General features: G+C 39.8%; 1 protein-coding gene across 2 annotated transcripts in view; it reads right to left on the bottom strand.

Moving 5' to 3' along the window:
- The window catches only part of MAPRE2 (microtubule associated protein RP/EB family member 2), a 162,331-nt gene that overhangs the window by 54,825 nt on the left and 92,179 nt on the right, over positions 1 to 15,327 (bottom strand). The gene's annotated exons all lie outside the window — the stretch shown is intronic.

Genomic DNA, 15,327 nt, shown 5'->3' with positions numbered 1-15,327 from the left:
TGCAAAACACAGGGTTACATATTTCCAACACATCAGCAGAAATCGCTCTACCTACACAAACAGAAGGCTTGAAGAGCTTAATGGCAACTGTGAGATAATAATGCTTTGAAACATTAACATTTTAAAGGAATTTAAAATCCCAAACTTCAACTGCATTTTTCTAATACAACAAAAATATGCTGAAATTGGTAGTAGCTCTGTGCTGTTTTCATAGGCATCTTTCACATTCCTGGCATGAACAGCAGCTTCATAGCTTCAGTTACCACAGTATTATTTAACTCTGTGAAAGTGAACTTAGAACACTGTCTACATCACCTGCCCCAAGTCACAAATGCAAAAATAAGATCTGCAGTTCAGAAACATGGTTTCAACTGAGCTTGTTCCCGGGAATTCCCACGGTCCTCAACTGAGCTTCCTACTTCTTCTCACTGCTTGGAGTTATGTCAGAAACTTTTAATTCAAATTTTAAATGAGTCTCAAAGACAAATAGCTTTCAAACCAATTCCTTGAAGAGGAAAAGGAGTTAGAACCAGCAGGAAGATTTCACCTCCCGCAGACCTAGACACAGAAGGCTTCTGTGACTTGTGCCGAGTGCTGAAAGCATGCTATCCGTGCCCTTCTCCACACTCAGAGGAAGCTGTCAAAGGACATTTTCATCACCTTTCTTTTATAGAAAAAGAAATAAGCCAGCAATCATTATTCCGGCAGATGGATTTTTAAGAGTATCAGCAGATATATTAAAAATCTTTGTTAAACCATGTGGTTGGACTTTCATCTGATACATGTCCTCAAGTTTTTACTGATTCATATGATATCAAACCTTTTTAAGAATCTTATACGGCTGCAGCAAATTGCAGTTAAAGATACCAATGTCCCCTGTTCACAACCTGCCTTCAAAACCCAGGAGTACTTTTTAAAAAGTAAAGTTACCTTTAAATCAGATTTTTATGAAGAAACCTGCAGAACAATGTTAAAAGTGACACCTTCCATAGAGATAATCGATCAGATATTAAGATCAATGTACCGAGTTGATTTAGTGCTTCTTCATCAAAAAATCATGGAAGAATGAAGACTGTTTTCCTCTATCTTTCAATAGGAAATTTCAATGTAGTAAAAATCTACATACCAAATAGCCCTTGATTAAGATTTAGGTACCAATATTTTTATTAAAAAATTATTATTAAATTTTAGAGAAATAATTAGATTATAACAGAAATACATAATACTCAGAACAGAGCTGGCATTTTTTTTTTTTTTTTGTGGTACGCGGGCCTCTCACTGTTGTGGCCTCTCCCATTGCGGAGCACAGGCTCCAGACGCGCAGGCTGAGCGGCCATGGCTCACGGGCCCAGCCACTCCGCTGCATGTGGGATCTTCCTGGACCGGGGCACGAACCCGTGTCCCCTGCATTGGCAGGCGGACTCTCAACCACTGCGCCACCAGGGAAGCCCCAGAGCTGGCATTTTAAGAGTGGTATTTGTGAAAATAATTTTCATAGAAATTAACTGCAACTCTATCTGTGTTGAAAACTGGAATGCAAAGCACGCTAAAGTCTAACTGGACTGTTTACAGTTGTTTTATTCAATGAAATCATAATTACCCTGTAACTTATCATCTTGCATTTGAATGCCTTAGGGAAAAATATAAAACTCCAAATCTGCCTATGGATGCAGACAAAGATTCAGTCAATTGAAACAAGAAAGAAATGGCAGGTGAAGAATCATCGTATTGGTTTGAAAGATTTCTTTTTCACTGCTAATTGACGACCCAGAGCTGGGTGCTTGGTTTCACTTCTAGTTTCTAACACCAGTGATTTCCCTTAGGGTAACGTGCTCATCAAATTTTACCAAAACAAGCTGCCTGACATATGCAGCTTCGTACCATAAGATCTGGCTTCTACGTGGGGATCATGAATGAAGGAAGGAGGAGAGGCACTTGGAGCGCAGGCAGGAATGGTGTGCGGGACAAAATGTCACTGGCTCCCAGGGAGTCTGATACTGAAACTGGCAGCGAGACATACCAAAGGATGAAGGCCTAGAATAGAGCTGAAGTTAGAATTTGGCATTCCAGACAGAGAAGGACAAGGAGGCACCGAAAAGCCTTTATTACACATGAAAAACAAGGAAGAAAGGTACATATGAAACCCATTCTGAAGGGGTCAGTTTTCTTATTAGGGTCATCAAAATAGAAAGCTCTGCGGTGCTTTGTGACCGCCTGGAGGGGTGGGATAGGGAGGGTGGGAGGGAGACGCAAAAGGGAGGGGATATGGAAACATATGTATATGTATAACTGATTAAATTTGTTATTAAAAAAAATAAAATAAAATGTGTTTGGAGGGGCAAAAAAAAAAAAATAGAAAGCTCTGTAAAGCTGTAGTATCAGAGGATATAAACAGTTTCTCTCTGTCTCCATTCAGGTATTTTCACACATTTGTTTGTATTACCTCCTCTACTTTAATGGACAAAAAGTTTTTTCTGTAAGTACTGATTACATGTGTGACTATGTAAAAATGCAAGATTTAAATTAAGAAAAGCTTGAGGAGAAGGTAAGAATCTGAAAAGGTAGATTTCCTATCTAATTTCTGTGGTTATAGGCTAAAGAAACGCCCATCTGTAGGTGGCACAGAGGGATGTCACTTTGTTTATTAATCAATGAAAAACCAATAAACCAACAACTACTTATTGAGGAATATGATTTTACTCTTAAAGGACCAAGGAATTTAGTTTTAAGAGACCAGAGAAACACACATGGAAAAACTAGCAAAAGTACAAAACAACTCTAAGTGTTAACCTATGAGACACAGAAATACTAAAGGAGTTAGTTCAAAAATTCTGCCCAATAAACTCCCCCAAAAGAGTAATCAATATTAACAAAAGAAGTCAAGTCAAACTTTCATGGTCATTTCCAGTCCTCAAGGACCTTGACCTCTAATGTTGAGGTTACAGGTACTTAATGACCTTAAGACTTTAAGAGGGAGCACACAGAGTTTGTTGAAAGAATGGGCTGGAAGGTGGTATTGGAGGTGGTCCTCAAAGGAGCCATTCCAAGCAAAAATGGGGAATTACAACATCTGATGAAAGATGAGTTTGGGCAAATGCAGGTTATGGGTAGGGAAGTCATGGGGGTAGATGCTAGAAAGATGGTTGCAGCCAGACTGTTCAAGGCTTTAAAAACAGCAGTTTAATTTAATTTGGTAGGTAGTGGGGAACCAATGCTTATTTCTTGGCACAAGTATCTTTATCTATTTTAGGGACAAATGAGATTATGGATAAATAAACTAAAGCTGTCCATCAACAGATGAATGGATAAAGAAAATGTGGTACACACACACACACACACACACACACACACACACACATACACACACACTGGAATATTACTCAGCCATAAAAAAAGAATGAAATAATACCATTTGCAGTAACATGGATGGACCTAGAGATTATCATACTAAGGGAAGTAAGTCACAAAGATAAATATCATATGATATCACTTATATGTAGAATCTAAAATATGACACAAACGAACTTATTTATGAAACAGAAACAGACTCACAGACATAGAGAACAGACTTGTGGCTACCAAGGGGGAGGGAAGGATTGGGAGTTTGGGATTAGCAGAGGCAAACTATTATATATAGGATGGATAAACAAGGTCCTACTGTATAGCACAGGGAACTATATTCAACATCCTGTGATAAACCATAATGGAAAAGAATATGAAAAAGAATATATATAACTGAATCACTTCATTGTACAGCAGAAATTAACAGAACACTGTAAGTCAACTATACTTCAATAAAGTTTTTTTAAAAATCCCTAAAGGTTATAAACTTTTCCCAATTTTTCAGGCAATTTCTACTGAATCATTGCTTATATCATTCTATCAACAGTTCTATATGCAGGCCACTATGTGAACTCTGGGTATCATAGCTGATGAAGAGGCTTTTAGTATAGTGGAAGATGCAGTGGTGTGAACAGACCAGCATAAACCCACAGTCCATTTCTACACTATGGACCACTTGCTCAGGTTGCCTTTTTTTTTTTTGCTGTACGCGGGCCTCTCACTGTTGTGGCCTCTCCCGTTGCAGAGCACAGGCTCAGATGCGCAGGCTCAGCGGCCATGGCTCACGGGCCCAGCCGCTCCGCAGCATATGGGATCCTCCCGGACCGGGGCACGAACCTGTATCCCCTGCATCGGCAGGCGGACTCTCAACCACTGCGCCACCAGGGAGGCCCCTCAGGTTGCCTTTTTAACGGCTAAAGTCACTGTCCCTGGGACTGAGAGCTGCAGGGTTCTTCCCAGATCAAAGCCATTTCACCTGCTTTCCAAGACTTGCAGGTGAGGGTTTCTTCTCTACTGCCACTCCCCATCACATCCAGTCTACCGGCTCTCACCAATACCAGTACCAATACCAATACCATCCCCAATTTTCCAGAGGTAAGCACTCTTCCCCACAGCTCCCTGAGAAGAGGCCTAGAGGCCACAGAAAACCCAGAAGGCCAGGGGTGGTACCAAAGGAAGCCCCCAGCAATTACAGAGAACTACCACGTAACATTCATGCAGACTGTGATACCTAAGACAGTATTTTTCTATGATAAATTGCTTTCTGTATATTTTGAAGGTTAACCCCAGAACACTTTGCTTTTCTAAGCACAATTCTAGTATTAGGAGGAGCCCAAATTAGTATGAGGACTGTATAAGTATTTACTTCTGAGATTCAATCACATGATCACAGAATAAATAGAAAGACTGGAATTTAACTTTAGTTTAAAAAAAAAAGAACCAAAAAGGCAGGAAAGGAGTTTTTTTAAAACACTGAATTTAAACACAATTATGTGTAATTTTAAAGTTGCCATACACCATGAATTGTCATACAAATGTAATCTAAAAGAAATCATAGTGGAGAAATGATCCTCCTATGGAGGATGTCAAGAGAAACTGCAGGAAATTGTGCTGTCAAGAGTTTCACATTTACATGCTTCTTATTGTCAAATAAGTTGGTCATAAGAGCTTATGAGTGTTAATACTTGGATAAGAACAAACTCTTGCAAGGGAGGGGACAAATAAAGAGAGGTAACTTGCAATCGGCCTGAATTATGTAATGGTTACAGGGTGGAAAAAAATCCAATCTGCGGAGTGATGGTTATTTTAAGAGGTGCCAAGCAATTCAATTCTTCTGTTTCCAGGTATGTAATTCTAACATGCCCAAACATTTGACAGTGACTTCCTTTTTTAATAGTGTCTACATGGCTGATAAACTGTAAATTTAAAACACAATTTGGGAAAAAATAGGTTAGAAAAAAAATTTCCTTTTGAAGAACAGTAGAACTCGAAGATGCTTGCTTGGCTTCATCATCTCAGTTGTGTAGAAACTGGACAGCCTACTACTGCTTCAGATATTCAGAGCACAGACTGCCCATTCGTGTTATAAGGCCATCTGTTGGTGAGACAGGCTGGAGGAGCACTACTTTTTGTCCAGGGACCTTGCTCCACCTTTGTTTTGCACTGGGGAAAGCTGAGAAAAAGGATCTTGAATGCTCTGGATACAAATGTATCAAAGGAGAACTCTGGTAGTAAAGGACTGGGTCCTAACTAGGTATAGTCTGTATTGCTTTTCGTACTGAGCTGTATCCCCAGATCCTAGCCCGCCTTCTGAGCCCGCCTTCTGACACACTGTAGGCACTCAATAAATATCTGCTGACTTCAGGAATACATAAAGCGATATGTTAGAACATCAAAAAGACATCTAAACAGTACCTTTACTTGAAATCCCCAACTTTCTCTTCTCAGCCTGAATCTTATCCATATGAAAAACCTAGTTAGGAGAGCATTTCAATTAAACTCCATTTCATAAATATTTACTGACCATCCACTAAATCTGCATGGCTGTTTGGCCAAAGACCCAAGAAGCTTTTCTAGGATGACATAATTTCCCCTTTCTTCGAATACTATGGCATTTATTACCTGCCACTTCACTGCCCCCTCTTCTGCTGCCTTGAATCCTAACTTAGGTTTCAGAGTCTCATGTGTGCATGTACGTGCATAAAATGCTGCACCTTCTCTCTGCTTGAGCAAACGTTTTCTGCCTAAAATGTCATTTTGCCACCTTTTACATTTGAACAGAAATTTCTCATTTGTTAAGTTTAGCCCAAACATCACCTCCTCTGTGGAGTTTTTCTGTTCCCAGTGTAGAATTAACTGTTTCACTATAATGGCTACAGAAACCCAGCAGTAAGTTAGACTTGCATTTTAATTAGCGATCTCTCCTAACTGACTGCTGGGTAACTCTTTAAGACCGGGGATGGGGTACAATTCATCTCTCTACTGGGCTGGCACAGTGTCCACTATGACTATAAACCACTGGCAGCTCTAGAATTTCCTCTATGGCAAACAGATACGGTCATAAGGGGACAGAACTGGATGGGAGACAGATGACTATTCTTAAATGTTGCACCAGCACGTCCCTTTGTACAAGACTGAGAAAACATCAACTTTTCATATGAAAGGAGTTGGAGAAGTACTGACAGAGGTGCTCAGCACAGCTAAAGCAATCCAGGTTCACTGAACAGAATGAAATACGTGGGAAACAGTGATTCCTTGAGTCATAAATCCTTTGGGGGACCAAGCTGATAACAACATTATCCTAGAAGATGTTCTTTTTTCTCAGTAGCACAGATATTGAAGAAATGAGGATGTTAATTGTCATCTAAGGTCCAAGCTTATTAAAATAAGCCTGGGTTCATTCTTGGGCTTCAAACGTGCACGTGTGTCTCCAAGGAGCCATTATTTTGGTTACTGTTCCACTGACCAGGGATTATCCTGAGAGAACCGAATCGCTGCAGGTGGCAACATTTCAGAGCGCCCTCATCTTGCTTGGAGGGTAAGAGAGTTTAGAGCAGGAGAGGAAGCAAGAAGAACAGACAAGAGAAGGGGCGCCTCCTCCCCCACCCACTCTCAGCACATAGAGTAAAAAAGAACTTGATAAGATTGGGAGCAAATGCCTGTCTGTTTCTACTAGCATCTCGGCTACCTTTGCTAAGAAAGTTCTTGATGATGATACTAGGTCCCAGTGTGCAATCAGCAGACTTACCAGATGTGTCTCATTACCTCAGTGAGTAATTTAAAGGGTGGGGATGTGGACTTCTAACTTCTCTGTTCCTAGAGATGTTCAGTGGGCTCCCGATAAATGGATATGGAAAAAAATCAAAAACGTGCACACGCACACACCCCTCTTCCACATCTACAGTGGCTGCACGCACGAGCAAGGAGAGCGTAAGGCTGTGATCCAGGGAGGCCCCAGCTAGCACCAGCCATGAACACCTGGCTTCTCTGGGCTTTTATCCTCTTATATAAAATAGGAATAACAAAGTCCTATTCTTCTTCTGCACACAGTTGTTATAAGAATTAAAATAAATAATACATATAAAAGCACAATGAAAGTGCTAAAGGACGATACATAAAGTTGAGGCCCTATGACATCATTTTGCCCCTAATGTACAAAACCATGTATTATGTGGCTGGTTAAAATAATTGGAGCTATAAAAATGAAGAGGATGGAATGGGATTGTTTCAGCTATGAAATATGAATCTCCAAAATGCATGTTTGAGATTCAAAGGGCAAAGAACCAAAGAACAAAATGAGGTCCTTGGCCTCTCCTGCTAGCAAAGAAAGGGGATGAACACATTCCTAAGAGCCTCCAGTTTATCTACGGAAAAACATTTGAGGGCTTCTCCAGTCCTTAAGTCTTTCCCCAGATAAACATATGAGGTGCTTAAGTAATCACAAATTCATTTATAAAAGGAAATGACTATTTTCCACCAATTTTCTACTCTTCCTGTTAAAGTCTTTAGATGATTTAAACTGAAGAGGAGAAAAGGGAAAGAAAAAAAAAGCAATATAAATATAAAATAATGTTTCATAAAGAATATATTCATCACGTAAAGTAATTAATACCTTTAGGAAAATCAAAATAACTTACAATGTGTTGGAACATACCTTTCTTTTTCCTTAAGATACTTGTTTTTAAAGATCTTGGTGAATGATTTCAAAATAAAAGTATCATCATATGCTAAGCATCTTATCATAAAGCAAAGACAAAATCAGAGGAGAAGGAGCTCTAAAGGTTTCCAAAATTAGAATTATGAATCACAAAACCCAACATGTCCTTGGGCTCCAGCCCTATGATTCCCACACACTTTACCAATATTTCTGGGGCCGTTGAGTCAGGGCTCCAGGCATAATGCTAACAGAGTCAATGTTGGGGATTTGGAGATTCATTCCTTGGTCTAAGCCCTATACTCTCATCAGTATCATCTTCATCACCTGGACACACCCTACACTTCTTTTGATGACCTGCCCCCAGTACAACAATTCTCATTTCCAGACTCACAACCATGGACCCATTCATGGTTTTGGAGCAGCTGAAACCGGGCAGAGTCTTACTATAATAGATTAGAAGAAAAAGAACCTGAACCCAAGGGGAGACTGCATGATAAAGATTTTGCAAATGAGTGATATACGTAAGAACCCTGAAGACAGGATTCATCTATGTCATCTGAGAATTTTCCCAGATAAGGGAAAACAGTAAAAGATGAAAGTCTAGGATCTAATTAAGGGTACTGCCTTGTACAAATTCCTGCAAGTATTAAATTTTGTGACTTTATTGAGAATTCTCAAAGGCAATCATTAAAATTTCTAATAACATGTCACCAGTTTGCTTCGTTTCTGTTAAGACACAATATTAAGTTCATAGTGATTACATGTTCCTTGATTTTTTGTTAGTGTATAAACTGCCAGTCTTCATTCCAGGTGATCTGTTTTCCCTGTTTTACTTCCCCTAGTTTATGGTCTTCATCTCTACTTAGGAGGGATTCCAGTAGAAAAGGGTAAGAAAAGAAACGACACATCTGTAGGTCTGTCCCTCTGGAAAATACTAACAGAGTTGCCCGACACCTATTCAGTTAGAGGCCTGTCCAATTATTGTATCACTGAGGACTGGCTTTACGGAAATGAAAATATTTGTTGCATTTCTTCCAAAGAACTGAGCAATTCCATGGTTTCTGAGAAAATCCCAGATGTACGCACAGTTTCTTCAAAAAAATAGAGTAAAAACAATTTTCACATACTCATATGATATCATCCGGAAAAACTCTACATTTCTCTTAGAGGAACAACATACCTCATGTATTTAAGTGCTGGACCTAATAAAACACACATTATCCTGCGTCCTGGTCACCCATGCGACTCAAGAGGAGGATTTCTGAGGTGTTTCACAAACTGTGGCCATTCTTCAGCCATTCTAAGGCAGCACCCACTAACTCCCAAAGAATCTGAAGGAAGGTGTTTCTCCACAGACTCGCTGTGTTCCCCACCTCTCCTTTGTAAGCTCAAAGCTCTTCCAAAACAGCACTGGCCACAATGTGCTTTCTAGTTTTCTGCAGGACAGTGCCCTGCCGTACTGAACTCTTAGAGGACCACGACCCCGTCTTATTAATCCAGATCCCCAGGGCCTAGGCCAAAGAAGGACTCAAAACATGTGTAAATAAAAGTAAATTGATTGTCAGAACTTAATACAGTAATGAGACAGATGAAGAGATCGCTGACTGCTTTCAGTATCAATACATATACGTGTGTGTGTGTATGTATATCAATACATATATCATCTATGTAAAAAAACAAAATTTATAGGGACAGTTGGATAAATGGAGGTGAATGCATACACTTTTTTCCACTATGGTATTTAGCATTACAAAATGCAGTAAACAGAAAACCCCCAACAAAAACACCAATTTATGTTTATTTTTGGTAACAAAGTAGCAAATATCTATAAACAAACATGTTTAGAAGGAAAAATATATTACTGTATCCCATATTCTACTCAAAAAATAAACTTCCTTTCGACAGGTACATTAGTGGAGACACAGGAGTGTATTATCCACTGCAACAACTGAACCCAATGTTGGACCTCCCTCTCCACCTTTTTCCAACTCACTTTTTGCCCACCCCCCTGCCCCGCTCGCCAATTAGTTGGTTTGCTGAGACCAAGCAAACAGATTTTAAAATTAACTTCAGCAAAATAAAATCAGAGAAAACCTGTCAGCAAAACCCCTAAAACCCCACCTCTCTACATAATACATCACAAATAGGAATAATATTCCACTATAATACAGTTACATCTGTAACAACAGTAACACAATCCAAGATAACTTAACTTTCTGAAAGCAAATAACAGTCTATGATTTTATAAAGCTAAGTAAGCTCTGGAGCTACCAGACATCGACGAAATATCCTTACTTGGTTTCAGTTCAAGAGAGCCAACTCTCTTGAGAAGGTCTACTAAATTTAGACTCTGAGCTGATTTCATCACTAACCTGTCCTCCTGACAGAGGTCTCTGTGGACAGGAGGAAGAAGGCACAGGGGAAACCATACCTATTTCACAGGCACAGATTGCAGCCAAAAACATCATAAAGAATGCTCTGCTGGGCTCAGAGCACCTGTCCTACAGGTCCCAGGCACGGCTGACAACCACACCTCTGAATCCTGCAGTGTTACTGTAAAGCCTAGCCCCTTCTGGGAGCCATGAAGGACTGAGAATTGTCATTTTTGATTATGATATGACCAGCTGGATTCAGGAACTTTCCTGGAAGAAGAAAACACCAAAAACTTGATCCAAGACAAAGCTTGAAACAATGTGGAGAAGCACAAAATGAAGCTGAATCGAATCCTGATCATTTTTCTTTTTTAAAAAATTACTTATTTATTTAATTTATTTTGGCTGTGCCAGGTCTTAGTTGAGGCACACGGACTCTTAGTTGCAGCATGCATGTGGGATCTAGTCCCCTGACCAGGGATCGAACCTGGGCCCCCTACATTGGGAGCACAGAGTCTTACCCACTGGACCACCAGGGAAGTCCCTCTGTCTTTTTTTTTAATGCTAGTCAAGAAAAGATCTAAAATTTTCCATTCTAAAAAAATGGTTTCATCCAAACCAAATTTTATTCAAATACTAAAATGCTCATGAAAATCACTGAGCTGTTATAACTAGCCTAGTGACAGTACTGGAATCTGAGCATCAGTGGTTTGCTTGTGCTGTGGACAGAGAAGGGAGGATGAAAGGAAGGTGGCACAGAGAGAAGGGCAGGCTGCCTCTCTAGCCTCTCTCTCCCATGCACGGGAGAGTCGCTCGTCAGGTGCCCACTGGCCAAGCTCTGGCAGCGACCCAGCAGTGGACCAATGGCTCTGCTGCCTGCATCCCAGTTGAGGGGAGAGGACTGGGACACAGAAAAATGGATGTCAGAAAAAAGTTTCCAAGGAAATTTGTATGTTAGAGCAGAGGATGGGGGGTGAAGAGGCAAATGGGAAGATACATTCCTTCCACTCCCAACCAACTCCCTGCCTCATTTCTTTTCACTGTTCTGCTCCAGGTAGCTCACTACCTTTCCTGTCATCTCCAATATGGTACCTCGAGTCACTAAAGCAGATTTATAGGGATTCTTAGCACCATACTTAGCCCATTCTCTCTCTCTTTGAAAAAAATTTTTTATTTAAAAATTTTCATTTTTCTCTTAACTATATGTCCATTCTCTCTCTTGAATCCCTTATAAAACATCTAGTAAACTGGTTTGAGCCGGTACTAAAGTAAAACCAAAATGTGTCACCCCACAAAAAGCCCTAAACATTTTATTAGGCAATTGAACTAAAAACATAAAATATTTTTAAGCCAAACAAATGTGGTATTTCATGTGGTTCAATCTCCCATCCCAATGTGGGAAATCCACAAATATTCATTTTCAAATCAAATGTAGATGAGCTGTATACTGTCATATTATTAGAGGCAGTATTCATACCCACTGACAGCCTGTTCATTTATACAGTCCAGCTTTTCACTTGAAACGTAAAGCTTGCTGTTCACAAGAAATGAATGCGAACTAAATATGCATATGACTGTATGACCCAGATTTCATGTCCAAAGACAATTTCATAAGGTTACATCCTTGGGATAAAATTAAGACGAGAAAAGAGTGAGTCATTTTCATTCTTTTGCAACTTACTGCAACGTGTTTTTAAGTGTTAAACCTCATACCATCTCTCCTTTAAAAAGCTTTTAAAATGCTTAGATGGAAACAAATGAGATGTTATATAAAGGCAGAAATTTCTGCAGAAAAAGGCACACACACGTGAGGCAGTATGTCAGTTCTTTATGAGCTAAAGAAAGCTGATGTTAGTTTTAATATTAGCTGGAGGGCAATCTCTTAGCTAGAAATTTAAAAAAAGAAATAGGAAATAATGCAAATGGGGGAAAAATGCCAAAGGGGGACTGCTAGGATTGGAACATAAACATTTAGGAAAAAGAGTAAGGAACAATTTTACTGAACAAGAAAACAAATCAGTTAAAATGTGAAGGTATTTTGTGTATGTTTTTCCACAGCACACTGCTAAAATAATATCACACACAGTAAACTAAAGAAATTAAAATGAAACTGAAAGGAAAAGATATTTTCCAAGAAATCTGACTGACTACTCATTTGGTATGCTGAGGATAAATCACTTAGGTCACCAATATTTGGTTTTGTTCTTATCCTAATAGCACTGTCCTAGCTGCCTTCAATGTCTTCTAGAACAAAGAAGGGTATAAATAAATAAATTCATAAATAAATAAAAAGATAGCACTTCCTGCTAAATGCAATTGCTGAAGGCAAGAGAAAAGTCACAGACTAAATTATGAATGAGGAAATCGTGCCAGATAAATTTTGGATATTTTAACTTTACTTTTAGTGGTTTGGAGTTTCTCTAAAATGCACTGCAAGCTCTTGGCTGCAGCACAGAAGTACTTGGGATGCTTGTTAGAATGCACACTTTAGGCTTCACACATCCAGAGACACTGATTTTGAAGGTGAATGAACCCAAGAACCTGCATTTTTAAGCAGCTTCTCAGAAGATTATAAATGCACATGGGCCACAGTTCACACTCTGATGAAACTACTGCCTAAAATAAAAGACATGTCTCTCTACTGTGGACATTGACATGTTTTTCTGAGCCAAAAAACTCCACAAAAAAACAAAAAAATACCCCCAAAACAAAAAACCAAGACAAACAAACAAAAAAATGTATTTCAATAAAGAAAGGACCCTTTAAATATAATTTAAATAAATATATATTTAAATATTCTTCTGAACCATCAACCTTGTAACCTTAGGTAACCAGTGAGTTATCCTAACAGAAATTATCTATTCTCATGATCAAAATGGTTTCTACAGGTTTCATCACGCCACGCTGGATAGCAACATAGCTACATACGACTATAAAATGCACACCAATGCTTTCTTTAAGGAAACTGTACAATAACTCTTCACAGATGCTACCAAAATTTTTGTTGAATTTGCCTTATATGAAATTTGAAAGACATGCAAAGAAATTATACATATTTATATAAGTAATAGGTACACACACATACACACACATATACATGTACACATACACTCCAGCATTTATTACTACTGTATCTAAAAATTCGAATTTGCTTCTCATTTCATTTGTCAGCAAAAACTCCCCAAGTGCATTACATAGGAAGCTCCTCATGGGCTCCTTCAACACTTTAGACCCATGACTGGCAATTTTCTCTATGACTCTTTTTCTTATCTCCTTCCTTCCTGTGTCTCTTTTTCTTTGATAACCAACCCCATGACCCTTATCCACAGGTACATACAGCCACTTTATGGGAAAGATACACAGTTTTGTCTTGCCCCACAGCAGTTTCCAACTGATTTTCATTCATCCCAATATGACCATTTCTGACGGAAGAGTATGTGTTAGGCCCTATGGAGAAACGGACCCACAATTACAATATAAAGTGGTATTCGCTATTAACAGAAAAGGGATGGCTAATAACAGAAAACACTCTGGGTTGCTTTTCCTCCAGCAAATTAAAAATAAAATATTAGAGAGCTCCAGAACACACAGCAAGAACGGCACCATAAAACTTGACTGAGTGGAGATTTGCAGTTGAGGAGCATGCAACAGGGGCTGTTTCTGTCAGTAATTTTTAGAAGTCATTTCAATAGGCCAACAACACATACCTGGGGCGTCATCATAGTCTAAGTCAGTTTTTCTCTAGCTCGTACTGCAGGGCAAAGAACTGGCCAGTTAGCATCCATTACTGACCTCACAAATCACAGTATTGATATTAGAGGCCTGGGCGCAGAAAGGGTGGGTGAGGAAATGCTTAGGTTCTGGTCACCCTCACTGTCTTGCTCATGAGAAAATGGTGATGGGAGAAGAGGTGTCAGCAGATGGGAAGTTTGTCTGCTAGTCGATTCTAATCCAGTCTAGATGTGGAGAACGGAGAGTGTATTCACTGGGGGTTGGATTCGGGCCCATCTGAGAGTGACTAGTGCGGGCGTTCCAAATTCTGACGGCACCGCATGAAATCCTCTACACATGACCCACTGAGAAAGCCAGCAGAACGCCCTTCTGCTGCCCCAACACCATGGCACCAGCTCTACCTGATGACTATTTTGCACCTATCATGTCTCGTGGGATTTCACATGAATACATTTCATAATATTTTCTAGTAACACTATTTCCGGTCAGAGCCAGAGGCAGAGAGGAAATCTCTTACCTGTTAGTTCACAGGAAGAAAATACTTCCTGTTCCCAAAGGAAGACTATTTCTTTGATAAATACTCTAAGAATGAATTACTTTACTAGTGACATGTTCTTTAACAAGCCCCTACTTTATCATTAAAGTCAAATCTTTTCTTTTTTAAAACAAGTTTAGCTCAATATGCATTCCCTGCAGACCTACTTTATAGCAGGCAGGCAGGGTGCCACCGCAGACACATGACAAAGGATGAAACACAGTCCTGTCCTCAAGGGCTCTGGGTACCTTCAGGGGAGTAAGACCTGGACCTTCTGACACACTGTGACATGCATTATTCTGCAAGGGTGGGCACAGCACTCCATGAACACTGTGGAGCCTGGGAGATCTGGGGAACCCTTCGGTGGGGGTGACAACCGAGTTGGATTTTAAAGTGTGAACGAGATTTTACTGCAAATGAAAAGAAGGGCAAAGGGAGCCTGAAAAAAAGCTGTGGGATGCAGAAGGGAAGGAGTCTTTAGGGAACAAAGAGTATTTTGTGGGACTGAGGCACAGGGGAGAGAGATGTGGAGGATGATGACACCAAGGAGATGGGTTGCAGCCAGAACATAAAGGACCTTATCAGCCACATGAAAGACTGGATTTTATCCTGTAGGAAGGACAATGTGGAGCCTGGAAGGTTTTTAAGGAGAGCTGTTGCAGGACCCAATCTGCATATTAGGAGGAGAC

This window comes from Mesoplodon densirostris, chromosome 15, assembly GCF_025265405.1.
Source record: "Mesoplodon densirostris isolate mMesDen1 chromosome 15, mMesDen1 primary haplotype, whole genome shotgun sequence".
In the NCBI taxonomy this organism is placed as follows: Eukaryota; Metazoa; Chordata; class Mammalia; order Artiodactyla; family Ziphiidae; genus Mesoplodon; species Mesoplodon densirostris.
Note: the sequence above shows the minus strand (reverse complement) of the source record. Positions and strands in the feature narration are given on the sequence as shown.